Here is a 27,770-nt window from a genome sequence, read left to right as displayed (position 1 = left end):
CAATCTGATCCATGTCTGGGTCTTTAATGGTATCCATGCATTTCCAGTTCTTCACAAAGGCCCCATATCTATAATTAGGGAAAGCACAAGAAGGCCACGTCAGAAGTACACCAACCACCACCTGTAGAGCAGAGCACATTGATTTACTTTTATTTCCCTTATTCTTCTCAACAACCATGTGAAAATCCCAATCAGTATTCCAAACCAACCATCAGGAAGGGAATGAAGCAATGAAAAGAGGGGAATAGTTCCAGGAATCTTTGATTCCTTCCTAAAAGGGCAATGGAAGGATCCTGCTGTTTGGTACTTTCTGTCTTTTCTCTCTCCCCGAATCTGACCTGTTTCCTAGATCTGGAATTCATGGCACTGGGGCCACAAAACCATAATGTCGTAATCAATGATTATATACACCAAGAAAGGCAAGAAAGGTTCATTTCTAACATACAGAGCAATTTTCTTTGTCTCCCTTAGTTTTCTTCTTCTCTCTTTCATTACTTCTAACTCTGACCCTTGTATTGCTTGATTTAACATGAAGATCCATGGGAGTATTGTTCCATGCTGGGATTGACACAGAAATGAACAGATACCCTTTGATTTGGTTTGTATTTTCAAATTGATCTGAAGACAATGCAGATGCCTAACAATATTTATAAACTTCATTGTGCCTCTGGAGTCAAGATACTGTAGCCCAAATCCGGAAATCCAAGGACTTACACACACACACAACCTGAATGCTGCCCTACTCCCCATTTTTCTTTTAAGAAAAGTTTTTCAAACAGACTGCCTTCCCACATGCTCTCTACTGGCCATTTTTTTAAAATGCAAAGATATTTGTGGAGCAGGGCAGAAGTGCCGGGGACCTCTGAAACATGGCAGAATTGCTTCCCACACTTTCTGGGGGCACCAAGGGATTTCTGAGCCTTTTTAAAAAAAACATAGGGCCCACATTTCGGTCACTGTATCTGTACATGGCCTGCGGGCCACACTTTGGCCATCTCTAATTTAGAGACCTGAAAAGAAATGAGATCTTTTTAGCACACTATATGTACATTAGTTGTTTGATTTGCCACTTTATGCGCAGTGAAAAACTTGTTTTCTTGGCAAACTCACCATAACCAATTCTTTGCTAAAAGCAAAAGTCATTGCTTCAACCCTTCAAAGATTAATGGCCAATCTCTGTGTATCAGCTGACAAGTAATATCTAACACTAACTTTATGCAATTAACATTTTGGCAGTTCAGCACCCGTGTTGATAATGCTATCATCATTTTGACAGTTCATTACCTGCATCTGTATCACACAATCCCCACATCTTATATGTAAACCTGTAACCCAAATGCTCTACTCCATGTGTCTGTGAAAAATTACACTGAAATAAATAAGTTAGTCTTAGAGGTGTCACAATACTCATATTTTTGTTATACATTGCACAGAATGGCTCTCTGCCAAGACCTGATAAAATAAACAGCTTTTGTGAATCAATATGAAAGATCTGACTGGATGAGAAACAGGACTAAACAGAAAGGCTGGCTGGCAGGTAGGGGACATAAAGCAGTTCACGGTAATGGCAGGAAGCAGATAATGTAGAAAATGTACCTAAAAGAAGACAACATGACACACAGACAAAGCATAATCTAGTTATTGGCCAATGAAAGGTGTGATCTGGATACATAACTAAGCCAGGTTTGGAAGAATGAGGGTAGGGGGCTGGTTGGTGGACAAGCACTACAAACTTGAGAGGTGAAAAGGGACATAAATTAGTTTTAATTTGGTTAAAAAACATAGTAGGAAAAAAAAAAGAAAATTGAGAGGCGAATAGTAGCTCTTCTAACTTATATTCTCTGCCCTAATATATCTCAATCCAACTTCCCAAGTAAATGGCTGAGAGAAATGGAAATCTTTAGATGCTTACCATCATGACATGTATTTTACAGCACTAATGAATAGAGGCACCGTTTTGCTATATACTGCAGATTACTTTTAGGCAGGAAGGCAATCACAGTTGCAAAAAATCTTGTTGGAAGGAACATTCTCTCCGGGGATGATTGCTTGTTCCTCAGTGTTGGTGCATACAAGCCACCTTTCCCACACTGCTCTCCAAAATGTTTGGCAGACAGAGTCGGTGTTTTACAAAAAAGAGAAGTTACTTACCTGTAACTCTAGTTTTTCAAGTGGTCATCTGTGAATATGGGGTTTTATCTGTGCTTGCATAGAGGTTACCAGAATATTCTAGAGCTCTATTACGCATTTGCCAGGACCTCCCCCCTAATACACGTAATCTGCCCATCGTGGCAACTGCCTCAGTTCCTAGGAACAGCCCACCACTGTATCAAATGAAACAGATGTAACGGACAGAGGGGAGGATGGGTAGGAAGTATGAATTCACAGATGACCACTCAAAGAATCAGAGTTACAGGTAAGTAACCTTTCTTTCTTCTTCGTGGGCTCTGTTAATGCACACCATAGGGTGATTAACAAGCTTGCCTACTCAGAGGAGGGATATCATGGAAGAACAGATGACAGAGCTGCTCATCCAAAAGCCGCATTGGACTTTGCCCTGACATCCAGACAGTAATGAGAGGCAAAAGTTGACGGTGTTGACCAGGTGGCAGCCCTGCAAATATCAGGAATTGGGATGCCTCTCAGGAAAGCTGTGGAGGCAGCTACAACCCTTGTAGAATGTGCCTTAATGCCCGTTGGCAAAGGCTTTCTAGCAAGTTGGTAGGTGAGGCGTATAGTTGTAACAATCCATCAAGAGATGGATTGAGGAGAAATATGAGTTCCCCTGTGTGTTAAATGTGGGGAAACAAAAAGTCGTTTAGACTTGTGGAACGAAGCAGTCTGAGAAACATAAAAGGCCAAAGCTCGCCTGACATCCAAGAGATGGAAGGTGCGCTCCAAGTCGGTAGACGGTGAAGGAAAAAAGGTAGGTAAAATGATGGGTTGTTTAAGGTGAAACTCAGAAACCACCTTTGGGAGAAAGGAGACATCAGGATAAAGGGTAACTTTGACCAGGTGAAACTGAAGGCACGGAGGATCAATCCGAAGAGCAGAGAGCTCAGAGACTCTGCGGACCAAGGTGATGGCAACTAGAAAAAGGGTCTTAAGGGAAAGAAGACATTTTGACGTCGTGGCGAGGCGCTCAAAGGGAGGAAGCATGAGACGTTGGAGGATAGTATGTAGTGACCATTGTGGTGGAAGAGAGAGTCTGGAAGGTCACATGTTAGACACCCCTCTGAGGAATTGCTTTAGCATTGGGTGACAGAAGACCATGGCAGCATCAGAGTCCTTTGGCTGATGAACCACAATGGTGAATATACAAACCTTGAGAGTAGACAAGGAGAGCTGCTGACTAAAAAGATGAGAGAGGAACTGAAGAACCGCTTGAAGAGTTGTTGGAGTAGACAGAAGGTTGTGCTGAGCTGCAAACTTCCAAAAGGCGGTCCATTTGTAGGTATAAAGCTGCATGGTAGTGGGTTTTCTAGAATTACCTGGAATAGTAGCTAGGGAGTGTGAATTTTCCATGCTGTGAGGTGGAGAGCAGGAAGGTCAGGGTGAAAGGTCTGGCCTTGGTGCTGGGTGAGCAGGTGAAGGCAGGGGGGAAGGCAGATGAAGTCCCTGGAGATTGAGCAGAGCATGGTGAACCAGGGTTGTCTGGGCCACCACGAAGCAGTGAGAATCACGTTTGAGTGTTCCTGACAGAGTTTGACAATGGTCCTGAGGAGGAGAGGAAAAGGAGGGAAAAGGTAGGTTAGGTGTGACGTCCACTGTGTCATGAGTGCATCTCCTAGGGCAGTGGTCCCCAACCTTGGGCCTCCAGATGTTCTTGGATTACAATTCCCAGAAGCCTTCACCACCACCTCTGCTGGCCAGGATTTCTGGGAGTTGAAGTTCAAGAACAACTGGAGGCCCAAGGTTGGGGACCGCTGTCCTAGTGAAGCTGGACCAATTCCTGCTCTGGAACAGTAAAGAAGACATTTTGTGTTTTGAGCCATGGCAAAAATGTTGACGTGTGGCTTTCCCCACAGGTTGGAAAGCTGGAGGAAGACAGCGTCATCGAGGACTCATTTGTGCATCTGGATGCGAAATCTGCTTAGCGAGTCCACCAACTGGTTGCACTGAGTGGAGAAATGGACTGCTATTGGGGAAAATATGGAGTTTGAAACACCATTCCCAGAGTTGAATTGTAAGGTATAGGAGACGCAGAGAATGGGTGCTTCCTTGCTTGTTCACATAAAACAGTGCAGTAGTATTGTTGGTGGTTACTTGTACGGCCGTGCCCGTAATGAGTGGTTTGAAAGTGCGAAAAGCTTTGAAAATGGCTAGGAGCTCTAGGTTGTTAATATGAAGGTATTTCTTGGAGCGAGATCAGTGGGCGTGAATGCGGAGGCCATTGCAATGAGCTCCCCAACCAGTGGGACTTGCATCTCTGGTAACCTGTACGGAGAGTTGAAGGGGTGCAAAGGGTCTGCTCATGAAGAGATTGACTGGTGTGTCCCACCACAGTAGTTGAGCTGCAAGTTCAGGAGTAGCTCTTAGTTGCTTTTTAGGTGGGTCAGACATAGGGTAGAAGAGGGACAGGTACCACGTCTGTAAAGAGCATGTTTTTAAGCAGGCATGCTGTATGACTGATATGGTGGATGCAATGAGGCTGAGAAGTCACTGCATCTGGTGTGCGCATAAGGGTAAAAATGCTGGAGGATTAAGTGAATCTTCATTGCACATTCTTGGGGAAGAAAGGCTCTTGCCTTTCATGAAACTAGAACCACTCCAATATAAGTCACTTTCTGAGAAGGGATCAGAGTAGATTTGTCCTTGTTGACCCTTAAGCCCAGATTTTCGAGGACAGAGAGACTGTGTAGTTTATATCGCATCATGCTTGAGAATGTGAGGGGGCTGCAAGCAACCAGTCGTCTATGTAAGGGAAGATGGAAATTCCCTGCATGCGGATATGGGCTGCTACAGGGGCCATTCACTTTGTAAATACCTGAGCTGCAGTGGAAAGTCCAAATGGGGAGGCTTTGAACTAATAGGCAGCATTTCTAAGGGAGAATCTGAGAACAGTCCAGTGATCTTGGCAGATGGTGATGTAGAAATAGGCATTGTTTAAATCGATGACATTGAACCAGTTGTTCTCTTGAAAGATGGGTAGAATGTGTTCTAGTGTCACCATGCAAAAACGTTTCTGTATTATGAAGTAATTGAGGTCCCTGAGGTTGAGAATGGGATGAAGACCCCCATCCTTTTTGGGTACTGTGAAGTACCTGGAAAAGAACCCAGGGTTGTTTTCTGATGGGGTGATGGGTGATATAGCACCCTTCAAGAGGAGGGATTGCATCTCTTTTTTTAGGACATGTGATGGCGTGGTGAGACTTGTCCTTGGTGGTGGCGGCAAATTCTATTGCGTAGCCTCTGGTGATGATAGTGAGGACCCAAGTATTAGTGGTGAGGGCTGCCCAAGATGAAAGTTGGGCTGCAAGGTGAGTGGTAGTGAAGGTGAGAGAGTGGGACAGTGGAATCATGAAAGTCAAAGGCTCTGTTTTGTTTTCTTTTCAGGTCACTAGAAAAATTGTCGGGGGCGTTCTCTTTGTGTGGAATGTCAAGTTTGGAAGGAAGAGGAAGCCTTGTTGCTTGTCAGTAAAAGTTTTGTATTATTGGTAGGAGTAGGGGTGACACAATTGATATTGTTGGGGTCTGTAGTATGGTTATGTGTTGTAGGATCATGCTGTTTTCCTTATTTTTTGGAGGTTGTCCAAAATCTCATCAGTCTTAGTATCAAAGAGGCCAATGCCATCAAAGGGTAGGTCCTCGATGTGCATGCGAGAATCATCGGAAATGTGGCCTGGGTGAAGCCAAGCATGTCTTTAGAGGGCGACAGCTGTAGCCATGTGCCATGATGTCCTCGATAGCATACCGTGCAGTGATATGCTTTTGGTGTGCTAGAACCATGGCCTCTTGATGAAATGCAAGGCCACGGGATATGTATTCACCAGGTACTGATTGAAGTGATGGGATGGCTTTGTTCCATAAGAACTGATGGTATGCTCCCTTGGCTGCCAAATAATTGGCAGCACGAAGAGTAAAAGAAGCAAGGGAATAAACCCTGTGGCCAATAATATTGAGCTTCCTGCCCCCTTTGTTGTTAGGTGTTGCATTAGACCGGTTTCGCACTCTCTTTTGAGTGGCATCTACTATCACTGAATTTGGAGGTGGATGTTTAGGGAGGAATGTTGTATTATCTCCATGTGTTTTGTATAAATTTTCCACTCTTTTGGAGATTTATGGCATGGAAAATGGTTTGGACCATGATTGTTTTATCAATTTCAGAAGAGATGGAATGAATCCTATATGAAGTGGAGGAGTCTGATCCTCATTAATGTCTTCATGGACCTTGTCTGATTTGGATTGGACCAGTTGTTTTATGTCAAGGTCCATAGCCTTAGCTATGCGGAGCACCAGCTGAATATAAGAAGAAAAATCTTCCGACAGGGATGAGGTGTTGGTATCGGCCATGTCAGAGTTGGGTGTTGGTAAGTTAGGAGGCAGCTCCTGTGGTGGTAAAGAGTCTGATGTGTCAGAATCAGATGATGTTGAGGAGAAGGGTCGGTATGGCAGGACCAAGACGTCCGGTGAAGTATCACATGAATAGCCTCTCTGCTTACCGACACTCCATTTAGAAGGTAGAGAGTGAGCGGTACAATGAGAAGGTTTAGAGCGTTTGAGTTGACAGGTCTGATTCACATCTAGAGGTGCAGGTGAAGGACCAGTATAAGTTGTGGTCACCTACAGAGAGGAGGCACGAACCTGCGAAAGTATGGCAGGTTCAGCAGTTGGTACCGAAGTCAAAGCTGATGGTAGAGAGTGTTTCGGTACTGTAGGTGGTTGCAGTGGAGGATATTCAAAGGCATGCTTCCACTTATGGGAAGACTTCCGTGGCTTTGGTACCGTATGAGGGAGTGTGGGATCATCTGCAGACAATGAATGGTCATACTCCTGTGTTTGTGGATGGTACCGAAGAGGGGACTGTGAGTCCAAGGAGTCGGAATGGTAGTAGTATGACTGCCTAGGGCACTTCAGCTCGATACAGAGACAGGTATCAGTGCGGCAGTAATGGTACGAATGATGTTTGTTTGTTTGTTTGTTTGTTTGTTTGTTTGTTTGTTTGTTTGTTTGTTTGTTTGTTTGTTTGTTTGTTTATTTATTTATTTATTTATTTATTTATTTATTTATGTTGGTGTTGCTTGGGTGGGAGCTCACAGTATGTTGCCAGCTCGTATAGAGTGACTCATTATTGAGTCAGCGAATCACACGATGGCAGCAACCCTGTTGACGTCTGAGATTCTGGGAGATTGGCACAGTAAAGACCAGTCCCCAGTGTATGATGTGTCTTTTGAGATCATTTGCGCAGAGGCTGCGGATCACTTAAGATAGACACTAAATCTGACTGACACATGGAGACAGAGCAACCCGAGAGGCTCGAGTGGTTGGATGGAGGTAAAATTGTTGTTAGCCCATGACGGAGATTGGGCTAAGAGAGGTGAAGGTGGTTGGCCTGATGGTGGAGGCAAATAGTCATCATCATCCACAGAAATTGAGTCAACGCAGACAGTCTGTTGATCCTGGAGCAGGACTGATGATGTGGACTTATCAGTGGTGCATGCAGAGGATACCTGCCTAGGAGGTTGGGTCTCAATAGAAGACTTCTTTGACTTTTTGGGCTTAGAGTGATCCGATGCAGATGGAAACTTTGGTATCGGTGTCAATCCCACAGATTTTGACCTCGAGAGCGATTTAGACTGAGATTTTTCCCATCTTGAACTACTGTTGTTTTTTATTTTATTATACTGTTTTTATTTTATCAATTATTGTTAGCCGCCCAGAGTAGACTTCAATCTAGATGGGTAGGGTATAAATTGAATGAATGAATAAATAAATGAATAAGTAAATAAATAAATAAATAAATAGATAGATAGATAGATAGATAGATAGACAGATAGATAGACAGACAGACAGACAGACAGACAGACAGACAGACAGACAGACAGATAGATAGATAGATAGATAGATAGATAGATAGATAGATAGATAGATAGATAGATAGATAGATAGATAGATAGATAGATAGATAGATAGATTGATTGATTGATTGATTGATTGATTGATTTCATTTTTAGTGTCGGAGAAGTCATAGGGACAGGTGAAGCAGATTGAGCCTGGGAAGCCTGCTTTGTGAGATTTTTGCAGAATTGGCACAAAGCAGGTTGATGAGATTCTCCCAAGCAGAAAACGCAGGAATCGTGTCCGTCTGAGAGAGGGACCTTGTTAAGGCACGAAGTGCACTGTTTGAACAGCCCAGTAAGGGCCATAAAAGGCGAAAAGGGGGAAGGGAAAAGAGGGGGTGGTTAAGGAGGGAATATAGATTGAAAGTCTCTCACTAATTTCCCTCTGTTGTGTCTTTAAATGTAGAAGAGAAGATATATGCGAACAGAGCTTGTCAAGAGAAGAAACCTCAGCGACTGCAAAAAGGAACTGAAGCAATCGCCAGGATGGGCAGACCATGTGCAGTAAGGGGGCGGTCCTGGTGAATGTGTGTTGAAGCTCTAGAATATTCCGGAAGCCTCTGTGAAAGCGCAGATAAAACTCTATAGTGTGCATTCACAGAAACCACGAAGAAGTACAGCTGAGTCCTGGTCCTCAGCCATTTTCATATCATTGGATCCGGAAGCACACCTTGTTTGGTGCTGGGCTAGGAGATCAAAATCTAGATATTCTATTCCACACATTAAAGAACAAGTGAGGAAAGAAAAATTAGGATCTAATGTGTGCTTTTGCTTTCTCTACAGTACTTGTATATACGAAAATGAACCTTCCCAAGCTTTCTCTATGACAAACATGACTGAAAAATGTTTTATGTTAAGGTGTCTCCCTTCCATGTTTACAGTATGCATATCAGTCATAACAATGGGCTGGAAATCTTCCCTGTTTCAGCAACAGGAAACCTCTTAATCTCAAGGGACCTTATTTCAAGAAATAATAGCACACACAGTTTATTCTAGTTAAAAAGTAGTGAAGAGTCTAGGTCAAAGTGTTATCACTTATTTCAAGTGATAGGATAAAATGTTCATAAAATATTGGGGATATGCTTCCCTTTTATTTGCAGGAGTTCCCCTTCAGTCTCTCTCTCTCTCTCTCTCTCTCTCTCTCTCTCTCTCTCTCTCTCTCTGTGTGTGTGTGTGTGTGTGTGTGTGTGTGAGAGAGAGAGAGAGAGAGAGAGAGAATGTGTTGATTTTCCTAGTAGCCAACTTGCTGTCAAACACTTAGCTCTTCTGTTTTCATTTTTAGTTAGGCTGAGTCTTGCATATCAGGGTAGAAACAGTAAAGCTCTTTTGCTTGCTTAGTTCATGATGAAGTAGACTTTGCTCATGACAATACTTTTCCTTTGTAATTTAATATTTTATTACCCCCTTTCAATCCGTAAAACCCATGAAGCTATAAGACATATTCACGATAAACTTCGTATTTTGAAAATTACCTTCTGCTAGTACCATAACACTGCATTATTAAAATGGAAAGTCTATTAAAACTCTAAATTACTTTTCACCGGTCACTGTCTGCTATTTGATTATTTATCTCATTTCACTCGGTTTGCACAATGAAAATATAGTGTCATGTTTATTTGACCCTAAAATTTGTTTTCTCGCTTTTATCGACTAGTTGGCACTTTGTGGGAGTATTTCAGGACTGAACTTCCTAAATCTGCTTTCACAGATTACAGTTAGGGGTAAAAAAAATCAATATCTACATTATTATTTAGTGACGATATCGTGTATCTAGAGGATTCAGCTTGCATATTATACTGCAGAGTAAGGCAAAGATTCTCAAACTTCCTTCCCTTAAGGCCCTCTCAAGAGATCTGAAAATGAATGAGGTCTATGAGTCATAAAATGGTGCAGGAATGGAGCCAGTCACAAAATGGTGGCAGCCAGAGGCACAATTTGCTGGGCTTTAAGTGATAGGGTTATACCTTTATACCGGATCTCACTTTGGCAATGATTAAATTCTTTGCCACAGTGCTTCCTTTGTATCAGGGAGTTCCATAATTCAACTTTCCTGAAGTTGAGTAGAGACAACGTGTCTGAAAACACAGGCCAATACCCTAAGAGGAAAGCAACATGCATAAGGACAATCATGCAAGTGTTTCCCACTCTTTGCTTGCTGTCAGTCATGGTGTAAGACTGGGGGCTTCATCATTTACTCTGCTAGTAGTTGAGGAGGACTGTGAAGAAAAATCCCCTAACAGGACATATTTGTTTGTGGAGTGCCACTGTGTGATTACATAGGGCAACAGCATTCTGGCCATTGTGACAGCCAACTCATTTCAGGCAGAATACAGTGATCCAAAGTTCTACTTGAAGAGGATTTTACTTTATACTCCTCTTTTTCCTCATCCTTACATATGCCTATCAAAATATTCTTACTTAACTTCTGCCATTTTTCCTTCCTTCTTTCACATCTGCTTATCCACCTATTCTCCCATCCGCATTGGCAGTTTTTTCATCAGCTGATGACCCTTGGCCCACAGTTCAGAAATGCTCTACTAAGGTATATTACACTGTTATGCTCATGACTTGTGTACACTGAATACAATATAAGACTGATATAAACTGAACAGCAGTCAGACTTGACTCTTACAAAATCCCTTGTGCATTACAAAAAGTGTCACACAAAGCTGTCTCTTCACCTCAGGCTGAATACATATATTATGGCCACAGGGAAGCTCAGGCTATCAATCACCCTGTTTTGCTACATGGCAACCCCTTTTTATGTTTGAGACATGAAGGCGCTGTGAGTTAAACCACAGAAGCCTCTGTGCTGCAGGGTCAGAAGACCAGCAGTTGCAAGATCGAATCCATGTGACGGAGTGAGCTCCTATCGCTTGTCCCGGCCCCTGCCAACCTAGCAGTTTGAAAGCATGCAAATGCAAATAGATCAATAGGTACCACCACTGTGGGAAGGTAACGGCGTTCCGTGTCTAATCACGCTGGCCACGTGACAACGGAAACTGTCTTCAGACAAATGCTGGCTCTATGGCTTGGAAACGGGGATGAGCACCATGCCCTAGAGTTGGACATGACTGGATTAAATATCAAGGGGAACCTTTACCTTTACCTAACCCCTTTTTATACTTTTCTTTCCCCCAACCACTATACCATGCCCATTCCTAGCTGCTGCTGCTCCACATTTCCTTGAATGCCTTACATAGCATTTTTAGGGGCATTTGACATGGGTTATGGAGGCTGTCATAGCCTTTCATTTACATACCTCCAAACAACACTGTGTCAAGGCAATACAACATGCCAGACACTACGAGCAAACTGTCTTCCTGTTCTGCCAATTAAATTCCTGCTACTTCCCAAGCTAGAGAACCCTCCCAAGCCCTTGAACAGGGATGGAAATATTTCCTTTTTAAAAAAACTGGACAACAGCTCTCAGAATCTCACAGACAGTGTGGCTGGCCATGAAATCCTGGCTGCTGAACATAAAAATCCCATCTTTGCTCTTCAATGCAACATATAACAAATGAACAAGAATGGGGCTCCCATTGGTGGCAAGTAGAGATGGGGACAAATAAAAAAAATGACAATTTGTTTTGATCCATTATTCATCAAGGTTAACGGATCAACAAATACGGATATATGAATATTCTTCGACGAATCACTCTGTTGATTCATCTGCATGTTCACTGGCCCCCAACCACCTAGAGACATCACGTTTGCAGGGAAGCTTCCGCAGACGCTTTTCTACAACTCATGAAAGTTTGGTGAACATTGGATCACAGATCCCCGAGTTATATAGTCACAAAGAGGAACCCCAGGAAAGCTCCCCCCAGGTACTTAAGAGACTCCAAAATCACAACAGAGCTTTCTATGTCTTTCCCCAACACGCCTGCTGACTTTGGTGAAGACTGGATATCAGACATCCTTGGGTCCCCCCAGGAGACTTTACCACACAGCACAAAAGCCCATCCTGCCTACCAGCTGCTGATCAGCTGATCAGCAGCCAATAAGCAGCCACCCCCACACACATCCAGCCACCCCAACAGGTGGATGGAGGAATGAGTGGAGGAAAAATGACACAAATGAGTAGTCGCTTCTTTGTTATTCAAGAATAAAAGGGAATTTCTTTCACATAACAGAATTTTTTCTTCACATCATTCAGGAAGTGTCAATACAAGTAATAATAATGCAGGCACAGGATGACATTTATAAAGATGGAATTAAATGTTCTCAAAAGGTGGAAAGATTACACACACACACACACACACACACACACACACACACACACAAATGTTAGCATTAGTTTTTTTCAACTCTTGTGCTGAACCCTTTTATATGTGTTTACAAGGCTATCCTCTCTTTTCCTTCTTTCACAGAAACCCATAGTACTATTTTCTACTGCTTGAAGAAGTAAGCATTTTTGGTACATAATAATACATGGCAGAGTTTTTGTGTTGCATTGTACCTAAACCATTTCTCCCCTATTTAAAGAGGGATAAATAAATAAATAAATAAATAAATAAATAAATAAATAAATAAATAAATAAATAAATAAATAAAATTTTCTTGTTAGTGTATCACCATTTAAAAAACAACAGCAACAACAAACACCTCTTATAATATGCAGCTGTCTAAAAATCTGTCAAGGGTAGCCAAAAAAAAATAGAAACCTCATTTCAGTTGTTCCCTGTAAACCAACTATGTGACTGGTTAAGCACCAAACTTCTGAATTAAGCACTGTGTGAGCTTCTGAGTGAAATCCAGTATTTAAAAATACTTGGCCTTTTTACAAGTCAGACGCTGTTCCATACCTATAACTGAGCTGAAATGCTGTTCCACATACTGCACACTGCTTTTTGGCAACAGGCTAGGTGGAGCTACAATAACTTAGACAGCTCCTCATTGCAATTTATTTCTGATTCTCATTCAAAATCTGTCCTCCATTTTTCACATAAATCACCTCTAGATTCAACTCCAGAAGGAGGCCACTCAGTAACAAGGTTTTGGCTTGAGGTCTGTGGGGTCTACATTGCTGATTTTCCTTGACTTACAATTTCCTCCATATAGCAACAAGATTATTAATTTCACCAGCCTTTCTCAATTTTACAGCATCAGGTATTGTTGAACTACAACTCACATAATCTCTGACCAGTGAACATGCTGGCTGGGACTAATGGGAGTTTTAATGTAATGGCATTTCCAGTAACATGGAGCCTTCACACTCAGGAAGTAGCACAGCAAAATTCAGTGCTTTGTTCATCAGAACTTTAATTCAAATGTGAAGGTACACCTGACTCCTAAAACATGGGAGAAGTGTGTGGTTGGGTTTTTAAAATTATTCATTCATTCATTCATTCATTCATTCATTCATTTTATATTATATTATATTATATTATATTATATTATATTATATTATATTATATTATATTATATTATATTATATTATATTATATATTGCTTTTTGGCCAAAACCCAACAAGAAAACTTGAAGCAGGATGTTAACAGACACACCTCAATATCCATCTCTTTTGAAAAGCAAACAGCTCAATCTCTGCTAACACTTTTCCTCCAGTGATACAACTGATTCGAATTCCTATTTTCTAACAGGGACTTTGTATCTTTTAAGAATTATATGACAGACAGAAAGTCAATAGGCACAGCTTTACCTGAGAGAAGCAGTAATGTAGCTGCTAAATTTCTGCCTAATTGACAGCTGCTAAAGCATAAAAAACCTACCAGAACAAATACAAAGCAAAGTGAAAATCAGAAGTTACTTAGTGATGTTACTTAAATCTTTTCTCCAAGGAACACTCGACAACATGTTGCTTGCATATTGAGACTTAGTTCTTAACTTTTAATTTGTACTTCAGAATCTGATGAATAGTATTGGAACACTTCTACTATGTCAAATTTTAAGCAGTATGTTAATGAGAAGCTCTTTTAAAAAAAATTGTACACATGCAAGTCCGCAAATACTTGTGAGTGAAGACATCTGGAAACAAGGAACCGACTTTCTGCACCTTTACAAATTTGCTGCATGGGAGATTATTTCTCCTTTTGGGACATAGGATAAGGAATGTCAAGTGGTATGAAAGGGATTAAAGCATGTGAGAGAGATTCCAGGTCAGCACTTAGAGTCTGGGGCATGGCCCGAAGGCATGTATGGCAGCAACAGGACAGAAGCCAAGCTAAACAAGTCTAGATCTGAGATATCAACATTCACATAGCTAGTAGACTACTGGGGAACCTCACAGGTGCTGTTTTAAGTTCCACAAACAAAGCATATATGGATAACAAATATTTTAAAACCAAACAATGGATTAATTACTAATGATTGTATGAAGTACAGTAATTCATCCTTATGTCACCAGTCTTGAGAGTAACAGTTAACTGTGCAAGAAGACTGGAGGAATCTCTCTATATACTCAGCTATTTTTCAACAGTTTTTGACCTCATGCACCAGAATGAGACATTTTAGTCCCCTCAAATCACATTTTGTTGCAAAATACACACTGAAATGGACAATGCAGGCATTTTGTAGCATTGTTATCTCAACAGATGTAAACTATTTTCCAAATGCCAGGCACTTGCCAGAAACAAACAGCAACCAGGATAAAGTTGTCCCCCCCAAAATTATCACTTTTTGGTGCAGTCAATACAATATGCAGGGGGCGGGGGCTTTTAATGCATTTGGAATTCTTATTGGAGTCAGAAAATGCCCAGCTATTCATTTTTATATATTTATTTGATTTATACCCCGCCCATCTGGTCTAAAAGACCACTCTTCAATCACTGAAAGTTTATTTTAATGCTGATAAATATGGTTTAAAACTGCAAACAAATTTTTTGTGACCTCCATGTTACAGTAATGGACTGAATAAAATGAAACGTAATCCAAACAAGACAGAGGTGCTCCTGATCAGTCAAAAGGCAGGCAGATCAAGAAATAGTGATCCAGTCTGTGCTGGATAGGGTTACACTCCCTTTGAAAACACAGGTGCACAGCTTGGGAGGGGGCACTCCTGGATGCCCAGGTTTCAGTGGTGGCCAGGAGTCCCTTTGCACAGTTAAATCTCATGTGCCAGCTGCACCCATTCCCAGAGAGGTATGACATGACCGTGGTGACATTTGATGTAATTGTATCCTGGCTGGATTACTGTAACACACTTTACATGGGGCTGCCTCTGAAAAGTGTTTGGAAAGCTCAGCAAGTCTAAAATGTGGTAAGTCAGATTGCTAACTGGGGCTGGTCACAGCGATCTCTCTCTCTCTCTCTCTCTTACACACACACACACACACAAAGAGAGAGGGAGAGGGAGAGGGAGAGAGAGAGAGAAGTTAGAACAGCTCCACTGGCTTCTCATCTGGTTCTGGGCAGAGTGCTGATTTTAACCTATAAAGCCCTAAATGGCTTGGATCCAAGTTATCTCAAGGACTATGTCTCCCTTCGTGAGCAGCTTGGCTAATAAGATCATCAGAAGAAGCCATTCTCTTGGTCCCACCACCTTCACAGGTATGTTTGGTGGGGATATAGGAGAGGACCTTCTCTGTTGCTCTTCCCAGACTCTGGAACTCTCTCCCACAGAAGGCCAGACTGGCCCCATCTTTGCTGTCCTTCCACAAGCCAACAAATACCTTTCTCTTAAGGCAAACTTTCCTTTAATGATAGGCTGTCTGAGTGGGGTTTTTAAACGGATTGTTGTGCCTTATTGCTTTCAATGTGTTTTTAGTGTTGCTTTTGTTTACCACTTTAGTGTGGTATTTCTTTAATAATTTTTAGTATTTGTATACTTGCTGTTGTTAGCTTTAAATACTGCCTTTTAATGATGTAAGCCAGCCTGGGTCCTTATTAATGAGAAAGGCAAGTTAAACATATTTTAAATAACAAAATAATACATTTTATAGCTGTCACAACTACCGTCATGTGGCCTTTCCATTATATAAAGGTGGGCAGAAAACAAGCTATTTGGTATTATCAGCACAAACAAGGAGGAGCACTAAAATGCTTTAGATGGCTGAGAAAGTCAACATACCTTAAACAGAAATAAAGATCTTATGGCTCAGCAGAACTTTTTATAGAGCATATATGGGAGGGAAGTGACAGAATCACTCCTAGAAGTGATTCTCATGCCTTAACCTGATCAAGAAAGATTTACTCCTGGGAGACTGACAAAGCTGATCACTTGTCGTACAGCAAAAGGATCTGGATATCCCTAAACACTTGGTTGCTGTCTGTATTCAACCCCATAGCAGAGATTTCAGTGATAGATTTCAGTTAAGAGTCCCCCCCCCGTAATTGCAGAGCAGCTGTTGACTAATTGCTTTTCATTGGTTGACACAGGGAAAACATCGACTGACATTATACACTGTTGTTTACTACTTAGCAGGATGCAATAGAAATAGCTGGACACACTCCCTCTGTCTGTCTGTCTGTCTGTCTGTCTGTCTGTCTGTCTGTCTGTCTCTCTCTCTCTCTCTCTCTCTCTCTCTCACACACACACACACACACACAAAGAGAGAGAGCACTGTGTTCTCCTGTTTGTAGAAGCCAGGGATACAGTGGCAGATAGCACTGCAGAGACTGCCAAAGAAAGCAATGAGGTGGACTAAATGTTATAGAACTATCAGCTAACTTTTAACATCTTGCTAGATGAAAGTAAGAAGGGACGTAAAACTAGTCTGACAAGTGACAACCAATACAGTCTATTTTCCAAAATACTTCTTGCTATTTTCCTGTGGAGCAAACAACAACCTTGGATGGGGCAATTTAGACTCAAAAAACAGAACAAGGAAGAAAAAGGTAAATACACCTTCCTCTAGCACCATTCTCATGAACCAATTTCCCCTCCTTCCAAGTGTGACTGCTCTGGACAGAAAATAATAAAGCTGAATAGACTATTCAGGCTTGAATCTCCCAGAATCTTGCTGTCTCTGATTCCCCAAATAATATGTAAGATACTGGTGGATAATGTGATTTCCACTGTTGAAATTAACAGAGATGGTACCCATTACGAACGCAGTTCTCTTGCTATGCTTATCTGGAGACAGCATCTGTTCTAGTTTAGTTTGTTACAACTGGAAACAACAGACCATCTAAATTTCAGCACCATGGACAGAGGCATTCATGCCGACAGTGCAAAACTGCTGCTGTGGATGTCTGTGGAGTACAGTAAGCCAGAACTCAGCAGTGCCACTTGGCAGGATTTTTGAAATTATTAGAACACAATAAGACAGCTGGTGACTGATGAAAAGCCACATATTTTCAGCCTCTCTTGTCAAAGCCTCCTGTCAGCTTCTACCCTCTTTTGCTAAACATGGATAGCTTCCGCATGGAACTCAAGCTCAGATTTTAATTTATCCCAAACCTGAGAAATGTACTCAGAGAGCTAGTCACACCCAATACCAATTCCAGCTAAGCGCATGATTCCCTGACTTCAGGCATAAAGCAAAGGCTTTTTGACGTACTTCAACCAATTTGTTTTCCTCTGGACAGGCACCCCGGATGAGGGTGCAATTCTTTGGGCTAAAATTATACCTGAAATAAATATATTTTCACTTACGCATAGTGTTAGCACTATGGACTGTTCTCATCTGGCTTTAAGATATTTTAAGATCTTGTTAACTCCTAAATTTTGTGGTTTTTAAAAATATTTAGTCAGATTTGCTTTCTTTGTATTGTAACTGCCTTTTTTCCTTAGGTTAACCATTCTGAGAATTTTCAATGAAGCCTATACAAAAGTATTTTTAACAAGTGAATTAATAAATCAAAACAATATTGGTTATGAGAGGAGACAAAAAGAGAGCACAAAGAACATCTGGGAATAAGGGCTTGATGGATATTTGTAAAATAAACATTAAGGGGACAGTGCTGTAATATTGGAGGACATCAGGTGGTACAACTAGTATGGAGAACATGCTAAAAGACAATAAAAGTAAATTTCAAATTGGACTACCCTACTGTTCCACACTGCAGCCTATTTCATCAAAGGGAGAGATTGTGTGTAGTCCCTTCCTCCATTCATGCTCTTCTACCCCTGTGGGGCAGAATGTTCAGATAAATCCTATGTGCATACAATACACTCAACTGTATGCCAAGTCACATTTCCCAGGGGAGGCAAAGTCCAATAACAGACTATGCAGCTTAGTGTTAGACTGAACACCATAGGTTCAGTCAGTACCATAGGTGTTCAGTCAAACATTTTGTCCCCACAGGAATGGCAGAGATGGACAGGCCTGTCCTATGGGTGGTAGGGCACGTACGGTCCATTCTCCTCCATATGGTGAGCCAGATTGGGGATCATCTACCCAGTCCCATTCTTTGAGCAGTGTACTAGACTTCCATGCTATAAATTTGAAAATGGATCATCCATATTCAGGACAGTAAATGGCTTGAGTTGTGTACTGTGTAAGCTCATTCTGCTATTTTCAGTTTTGAAAGAGGTACAACATTTTCTAATGCTGATATCCTCTGTGTTTAATTAACACAATTGACCTACAATGCATTGAAAACCCATTAATCCTGTAACCGGCCATTTTTGTTCCATTTTGGTTTTTTTCTGGTCTGTAGGTTGATTCTCAGGCTCCAAGTCGAACCTAAATTTTGTGGCCAGAGAAGTCTGTAACTCAAAAAGTCTGTAAGTCGAACCGTCTGTAAGTCGAGGGTCCACTGTATAGCATACATATTCTTGAATTTGCTTAAACATCAATGTTCATTAGCTGAAGTAGTTAAACAAAATATCTTTTTAAAAGCAAACTATCTTCCAAACAATCTTCAAGCATAGGATTTAAGGAACAGTAGGAAACTCCCTATCTGCGGAATCAGAATCCGCTGATTCACTTATCCATTGCCTGAAAATACTAATACTTCTCCCCTGAAATACATGTTTGTTTTTCCAAGGTGTGTTTACCAGAACTGGTCACGAGAAGGATCCAGAGACCATGCAATGCATAACATTCACTACATCTGTGTTTTCTGGCATCCCCAAGGAGGTTTGGAACCCCTCCCCTGCGCATACTGTAATGTATTCATTGTTGGTGCACAGATTTGCAGAACAACAATGGGATTAAGGTCTTTTCCTGAACTTCATTTATTTTATACCAGTTTTACTGGGAAAAAGTGCGTATCATCTCAGCTTGGATTAACTGAATTGGATTAATTGAATCAGTTTATCAAACATTGAAATACTGTATTGCATGAATATATAGCCTCTTGCTACATAACTAAGCTCTATTTTATGCTGAACAACCTTTGAACTATAATGCATCTTAAATAGAAAACAAGATTTTTCCTCCAAAAGTACTTCATGAATATAAATCTGATTTAAATAAATAAGTATCCTATTTAAATTTAAAAAATCGAAGTAAATTTTAAAAATCTGATTTTTATTTTTATTTTTTAAATCACTGATTTAATTCACCCATTTTCAACTATTCTAAATAGAAACCTGAAAACAGCAAAACATAGGTTTTACATATGGAACCTACATGGCTGAACAATCCACAAAAATCCAGTGAAGAAAATACATTGTCAATATATGTTTCCTACTTTATAGGTGTATATGATGAGGTAAAATCTAAATGTTTCCAGCTCTCTTAACCTCAAAGAACTAGCCTATATGCAGGTTACTATCTCAACCCCTTATAGGCAAGGCAACAAATGTAATAATATGTGCCTGTGAATAGCAACCTATATAATATAATTTGTGTAGTACTCCTTTGCAACAAACACTTTGTGATTCTAAGCTGTAAGGTTATAAAAAAGGGGGAAATGAGCAATATATTCCTTATTGATATGACTGGGAACCTTTCAGTATCCTGGGTAACTTAATCTCAATGGATGGCAATTCCTCATGGGGTATGTGTGCATCCAATTAACATAAAAAGAACACATTTCATTATAAATTACATTATTAATGACAGATACACTACATACTTCCATTCAGTGAAAAAAAAAAGGGGGGGGAAGCACATTTTCCAGTGGTTTGATTTTATAAGGTCTTATGTTTTCCTCAGTGCCCAGAAGGCTTAAGGGCGTACACTATCAAAACAAAATAACCAAACATGCAAGAATAAGCAAATTATGAAGATTTTTAAAGGCAGGGATCAAGCAAAAGAGCCACACTGCAATGACATGTTCTGAATGTCATAATCTGCTGTCAGTTGATGGACAGTAGATTTTATTCCAGGTAGTTTAAAAAAAAGAAAAGCACACATTGGGTTAGCATCTTTAGTCCTGTCGATCATTTCTCACAGAAGAATTTCCAGCTTAATTGGACATCTGCAATAATCTTTAAAATGATCAACCCACTGTCCCCTCTGAGGAGCATTCAACAAAAGCACAAGGCTCTCCCCACCAGCTTGACAATGAAGGTGTTTTGCTTTGATAGGCTTACAACCCAGCAAGAGAGGCCATCTGTAGACTGGGAGGACACAAGGCCGAGCCTGATTAGCAATTCTGTGCAGGTTGTTTTCCTGTTTTCTCTCCCCCCTTCCTTCCCTCTCCCTTCTCATTCCCTAAAGAGATGAGCTCCATATTCAAAGCAGCCTGGGGTCTTCAGACAGAGAAATACATATGCCTTGGATTGAGCGTTAAAGCTAGAAGATAACTCCATCATGGCAGCAGCTAGGTCTGGCCCCTGAGAGAAGCCAGACCCGATCAGGGATGTGGAAGATCCCATAATTCATTTCACCAACCCGAATCATCAGCAGGAGAGGCTAAACGTGTCACCCCTTCACAAAGAAGCAGTGGGAAGGATGGGGAGTCATAATTCATCCTGTCAGCTCCCTCCCTCCTTCCATCAGGCAACAGCAGGAGGGGGATGGGGAAGATTGCACATCAACATATGAACAACTCAGTGGGATGTTCAAGGGCTTTATCAGTTTCCTTTCTAATGCATGTATTAATTGTGAGCACCTGCCATCCCTTTGTCTAGGACTTCTCATCTGCTTTTACAAACAGAAAAGGTTGGATTCTGAAGCCCTCCCTGACTGAGGCAAGAGATTTTGATGTACACTTGTCTTCAAGAGTTTCTTACACTTCCAGGAAAAAGTTCTTATTCTAAGCTATTCTGTAAGAGCTTTGGAAAGTTTCCAGAGCTGTACCATCTACAGGATTACACAAAGGCTACAAATACAGTATGTCTTTCTGGGGAAGCCCTGCTCTATTGAAGGAGAGATGTAGCACAGAAACTGGTGACAAGATTACAGTTTGTTATGGGAGAATGGGGCCCAAGCAGAGGAACACTTCTTTTTTTAAAAAGTGCTATAGGGTGACAGGTTTAGGCTAAACCTGTTAGAATTGTTAAATCAAATTTTGTACATGACAATAAGTAATTTTCAGGATCAGTACTGAAAAAAGAAAGCTTGAAAGTATACAGCTGAGGTGATTAGAACAGCTGTGATTGTAACCCTAGGATTGGTCATACATGGGATAAAATTAGCAGACCAAGCATACACAATCTGTGGGTTGTTGTGGGTTGGTGTATTCGTGGAGAAGAGTCGTCGTGTTCCTGTGCTGGAGAATCCTGGAGGAAGCTGTGTCTACGTGCTTGGTATTGAAGAGGAACTCTGGCTACTTGGACAGAACGTATGGTATACTTTGATATATGCACTAAACTCTGTGGAAACTGCTGTGCATTACTTTGGAACTGAGAACAAAGATTTAGCTGTAAATATACCTGTATGTTCTGTAAATAATACAACATCTGCTATCAACACTACTCTGGTGCTTGGCATCTTCATCATCTCAGGGAAGATCTTTTGGTTATCACCCCCTGGTGTATACCTGTACTACTGCTACTCTGTCATAGGGCATCTATACTACACAGTTATAGAATTTTGATATCATTTTAAATGCAACCATACTAATTTGGCAAGGTACTTAAACATTTCTCTGAAGACCTCTAATGTACTCCTCTAAGCAGAGAATTTTAAGAGCTGCAACAAACTACATATCCCAGAATTCTACACAATGAAGCAATGGGAGTTATAGTGATATTACCTTGCTATAATTGTGTGACGTAGGTATAGGAAAAGGTAAAGGTTCCACTTGACATTTATTCCAGTCATGTCTGACTCTAAGGTGCAGTGCTCATCCCCGTCTCCAAGCCACAGAGCCAGCATTTGTCTGAAGACAGTTTCTGTGGTCATATGGCCAGCATGACTAGACACGGAATGCTCTTACCTTCCCACCAAGGTGGTAGCTATTTATCTAGTCCCATTTACATGCTTTCAAACTGCTAGGTTGGCGGGAGCTGGGACAAGCGACGGGAGCTCACTCCATCACGTGGATTCGATCTTACGACTGCTTGGTCTTCTGACCTTGCAGTACAGAGACTTCTGTAATTTAATCCGCAGCAGCACCATGTCTTCTAGCCTATTTTCCTACCCAGGGAAGGCCTTATTTAGGCATAGCCACCTAGACTGGTTGAAATAACCAGATAGGTGGGGTATAAATAGAATAAATAAATAAATAACCTGATAACTACCCAATCCAGTGTTCTGGGTTTTAGAGATACAGTGATGTCAAGGCTAGCAGAGACAAAAAGAAGCCAGTCTGCACATATATAAAACAGATTAGAACCCTTCACTGAAATGGGGAGTGGAGTGCACAGTGCACCAATAAATAAATATATACATATGTTTGTGTCTCTCTGTGTGTGTCTCTCTGTGTACTTAGTGTCACAAACACTTCTAAATAAAACTCATTGTGAATTGAGCAAAAGATCTGGTAGGGTAGCATCTAGTTGCACACTTTCCTAACAGCCTTTGCTAAAGAGACCACAGTTCACCTGAAGTTTGGGTTGCTACTCCACATTCCATAGCAACAGTGGGCTAAGAGCAAAGTTATCATCTCATGCAGTTTTGTGTCTCTCTGGGGAATGCTCTCTAGGATGCAAAGAATAGGTCACTAAGAGCTATCTAACAACTGACTACTGTCTTTTTCTGCTCATTCACATAATAATAAATTATAATCCTGGAACAATTCTGAATATATTACATTTAACTAGGAAGTTATGGGGGAAAAGATTAAGAATGACACAAAAAAATAAGGCATGTGATTTTCAAGACATAATTACTGACTGCACAGTTCCAACACAATGACTGGATCATTAAGGATGAATAGGTCTTGAAGAACTGCTGTACATAATTGCATAAACACTCACACCACTTGAAAAGGCTTTACTACAAAACAAGAACACACACAAAAAGCTCTTTTCCTTCTTATGCAACACTAGAACCAGGGGACATCCACTGAAATTAAGTGTTGGGAGAGTGAAAACAGACAAAAGAATTTTTTTTTACCCAGCATGTTGTTAGTCTGTGGAACTCCTTGCCACAGCATGTGGCAATGGCATCTGGCCTAGCTGCCTTTAAAAGGGGATTGGACAGATTCCTGGAGGAAAAGTCCATTGCAGGTTACAAGCCATGATGATGTATAATCTCCAGCCTTAAAATGAAGGTACTTCAAAATGCCAGATGCAGGGGAGGAGTATCAGGATACAGGTATCTAGCTGTCTTGTGTGCTCCCAGAGGCATCTGGTGGGGCCACTGTGAGATACAGGAAGGTGGGCTAGATGGGCCCTTGGCCTGATCCAGCAGGCTTATTGTAGCGTTCCCTTTATGATGTCAATGGTTCATCTTATTATGTTACTTGTTCATGCATATTCATGTTGCTAAGCGGTGGAGCCCAGGAGAGATCTTATAAGAGGCAGAGCCTGGAAGGGTCAGTCAGAGAGTCAGAGTCAGAGAGAGAGTTGGAGTAGAGTGAGAGAAGGGAGAAGGAGATAGGGTGTGGAGTTTGGGGAATTCTGAGGTTTGATTAGAGTTAGGAGTCTATTATCAAATAGTAGGAAAGTACTAGGTTCAGTCCTTTTCAGTTGCTGCTAAGACGGGAGGTGCGCGGACCTTTAGATTTGCTCCGCATGAACTGGGAAGACCACAGAGAAAGTGACCCAGAGTCAGTGTTAGAATATATGCACAGGTTGCAAAACACCCTGCAAAGGTCTCTAGAGATAGCTGGAAAGAACCTAAGGGCTTCCCAGACTAAGCAGAAGTCCTGGTATGACAAGAAGGCCCGTGAAAGAACTTTTGGGACAGAAAAGGAAGTTCTTTTACTTAGGCCAGCTGAAGGTCTCAAGCTACAATTAGCTTGGGAGGATCCTTATAAAGTAGTTTCTAAAATGAACAGTGTCAATTATGTGATACCGAAGGAGGAAGATGTAAGCCCTGATGCCTTAAAGAGGGATGCATCTAAAGATGTTCAGGAGTAGGAGAGGGAACTGCCTACGTTTTCCCTAGCTGAGCAACTGAAGCCCTGAGCCAGACTTAAAGCTGACATCACTAGAAAACGACAAGCAGACAACATCCAGGGGTCAACCGAGTGGCTGATGACCGCCAGTCGACGAAAAAGGTTGCGGAGGAAGGAGCCAGTGGTCGACAGAGGGACTCCTGAGTGCCAGCAGAGGTGTGTCCAGCTGAAGGAGATGACAACATACGGACCAGTACACGGTGTGCCAGACTACTAGGGTAAAGTGAGAGACTTGGACTTTGCAAATTTTGCCTTGGCAACAGAGACTCAGATCATGCCTCGAAAGCCCAATGACTGATGGGGGTGGATAAACCAAGCTGATACCGTATTATAAATGTTCTGTTTGTGAATGTGATGAAAAATTGGAATTGATGGACAGAAATGTGAAGAATGATTCAAGGACTTCAATTATAAATTGAAATGGACTATGATCCACAGTTTAATTATTTATGTAAAAGTTTCATGATGGTGATTTCTGGATGGTTGAAAAGGTTAAATGTCAATGATAAGGTAAAGTATATTACTGAATAGCAGTAAAATGTTTAGAGTAACAGGAATGGTAATTGTTATATTGAATGTGATGTTACCTATAGAACTGTGATAAATGTTACATGAGTTATACAATTGTGCCTGTTTGTTTAGGAGGAAAAACTTGTTTCCCTCCCAAACAAACATATTTAAGGGGGGAGGTCTGTAGCATTCCCCTTTATGATGTCAATGGTTCATGTTATTATGTTACTTGTTCATGCATATTCATGTTGCTAAGCGGTGGAGCCCAGGAGAGATCTTACAGTATAAGATGCAGAGCCTGGGAGGGTCAGTCAGAGAGTCAGAGTCAGAGAGAGAGTTGGAGTAGAGTGAGAGAAGGGAGAAGGAGATAGGGTGTGGAGTTTTGGGAATTCTGAGGTGTGATTAGAGTTAGGAGTGTATTATCAAATAGAAGGCTGTTGTTAATAATAAATTTACCTAAAGAAGATATTCATGAATCACTATAAATTGCTGTAATCAATAAACAAAAATTCTATTTAAAAGTCTTTGAAGTGTGGACCTGAATCTTTATCTTCCTGAAGTAATGGTGATTTAGTGATCACCTGGTGGCAGCAGTGTAAAAGAAGGGATTGTTTGCCTTCGTGTGCTCTGTGTCTGGATGGTTAAGCAAGGGGTACGAGGGCGAACGCCACGCTTATGTTTTTATGTTAAATGCTGGAAATCCAAACATGCAATCTGGCTGGAATAAGAAAGATTTTGTCCCTCTCCACAGCACAACAAAATTAAGAGAAGCTACACCTTTTGCATCACTACAAAACAGGATTTTAGCCAAATGCCTGTTAGGGGCCACAAAGAACAAAACATATAGCTACTACAGAGCTGAGAAGGGACAGTTTGAATAAGGAAATGTCATAACAGAATGGAATAACCCATTTCCCTATGGGAATTGCTGTGTATTAAAAAGGCAATGATCCTGGCCTTGTGAGACACAAAACTACACACAAGAAAATAGGGCAAAATCTAACAGCCAGATAAGACAAATATCTGCATAACATTTCTATGTGCCAATGTACATACCTAATAACTGGAGTGAAGAAATTTCAGCACATCTCCCCCATTCTGGCCCCCTTCATTGGCTACCGGTTTGTTTCGACATCAACTTCAAGGTTATGATGATAACATTCAAAGCCTTAAATGGTTTAAGACCTCAGTACCTAGCAGAATGCCTGCTCCCAGCCAGATCTGTCCATAATACCTGTTCTTTACAGGTAGGGTGTTTGAGGGCCTTGACCCCGAAGGAGGCCCAGAGGGAATGAACAAGAAGCTGGGCCTTCTCATCGGTTGCCCCCCACCTGTGGAACAATCTACCCATGGAGATCAGCCTGCCACCCTTGCTGGACAGGTTTAAATGAGCATGGGAAACTTGGCTCTTCCGTCAGCCTGAGCATTAAGTTGCTGATATCTCTGCTTCCCTTTCATCATCCTTTCTACCATCTTTATAGCCATCTGTTTTAATTTATCCTACTAGTTATTGTATCTGTTGAATGTTTGTATTATCTTATTCTTATTGTGTTTTAATACTGTGTTGCTTGTCCTGTTGTTGTTAGCCACCTAGAGTGGCCTGGTTGCCAGAGGGTGCGGGGTATAAATCTAATAAATACATAAATAAATGTAAATGCACAGATTTGGGTCAGTGAATGGGAAAGTAGAGTCGTGGATGGTTGACTCAGGTCCATGGTGGGATGGTCATGTTGAATTGTGCCTGGATGTTCCGAGTTCGGAGTAAAAATAAAAACAGCCCTTAAATGTATCACTGTTGAGGCAAATGACAAATCTCTCTGCAGGAGGGATGTAAAGGAACTTCACCGATGTCTTGTTTTAGGTGGAAACCAAGCCTCCTTGACATGTCAGGATGTACTGTAGAGAATTCCACAAGCATTGTGAGGTGCTTGCTTCCAGGGCAACAGTGAGACAACACTGAGGGTTAGAATCATGTCTTCAGCATTTTAACAAAGCACACATTTAAAAAAGCAATTATAAAAATCAGGCTGAGAAATTTAAGTGGCACAAATAACTAATTATTCTATGCAAGAGAGCAACACATCATATTTTCCAGTAAAGCATAATGGAAAGTTAATTTTAAGAATGAATGGAACAGCACACTGAAACTATCCAGAACTGAACACTGGGACCCAGAACACCACACAGCCACTGCCCAGTTATCAGTGTCCTCAGCCTGTCATTGTATTCATTTTCTTTAAAAAGAATTCCGTGTTCATTTATTCTTACAGAAAGAATTCTGCTCTGCACAGTGGAGTTCAGAGAGTTGGACAGGTCCCTTGATGATGATTGCTACAGAGAACTAACAAGCTCAGTCAGCAAAGGCTGTGTACTCAGTTTGCATCACACCTGACTTCATGGAAGGATCATCTAAAATGTTTGCAAGTCTCGAGGTCCTGTTTTCTCAAGCTCTGGAAAGTAATAAAAATTTCAAATGGGTATTAATTATGTCCACCTCAATGGAATGAAAAAAGAAAAGAAAAGAAGCCAGTCTGTATTCATCTAAAAGCCTACAAACAGATTTTAACACCCAGCAGGGCGGTCTGCCTGTCAGAAGTCACAGTTTTCCTTTTGCCATCCATCACAACTGTTGAACCATGCTATCTTTTCGAGTCAAGTGCAACCCTGCTGAAATAGACTACATGCCATTTCTGGTGCACTGAAGCTCTGAAGCTTGTCATTTATTTGATTCCCTGGTTCCACACCCCCTGGCTTGTCTTTTTATTACTGCCACAGCAAACTCACACAGACACTGTTCCAGTGAAGAGAAGCTCCGCCACTTCTGCTAGTTGACTCATTTTATACTTATATTGCACTATTTATCATAGCGCAGCAGATGTTAATCAAAGCAGTCA

The 27,770-nt window shown here is 41.2% G+C and overlaps 1 protein-coding gene and 1 long non-coding RNA gene across 25 annotated transcripts in view; one reads left to right on the top strand and one right to left on the bottom strand.

Annotated features, from left to right (window-relative positions):
• Positions 1–27,398, top strand: part of LOC140703084 (uncharacterized) — a 76,387-nt gene extending 48,989 nt beyond the window's left edge. The window contains exons 2-3 of the long non-coding RNA XR_012082398.2: positions 4,029–4,191; positions 8,467–27,398. This is a non-coding gene — a long non-coding RNA (uncharacterized LOC140703084). The remainder of the gene's footprint in view (positions 1–4,028; positions 4,192–8,466) is intronic.
• The window catches only part of BRSK2 (BR serine/threonine kinase 2), a 536,847-nt gene that overhangs the window by 304,120 nt on the left and 204,957 nt on the right, over positions 1–27,770 (bottom strand). The window lies entirely within an intron of this gene.

The sequence above is a fragment of the Pogona vitticeps genome, chromosome 1, assembly GCF_051106095.1.
Source record: "Pogona vitticeps strain Pit_001003342236 chromosome 1, PviZW2.1, whole genome shotgun sequence".
NCBI lineage: Eukaryota > Metazoa > Chordata > Lepidosauria > Squamata > Agamidae > Pogona > Pogona vitticeps.
This window is presented reverse-complemented; position numbering and strand designations above follow the sequence as displayed.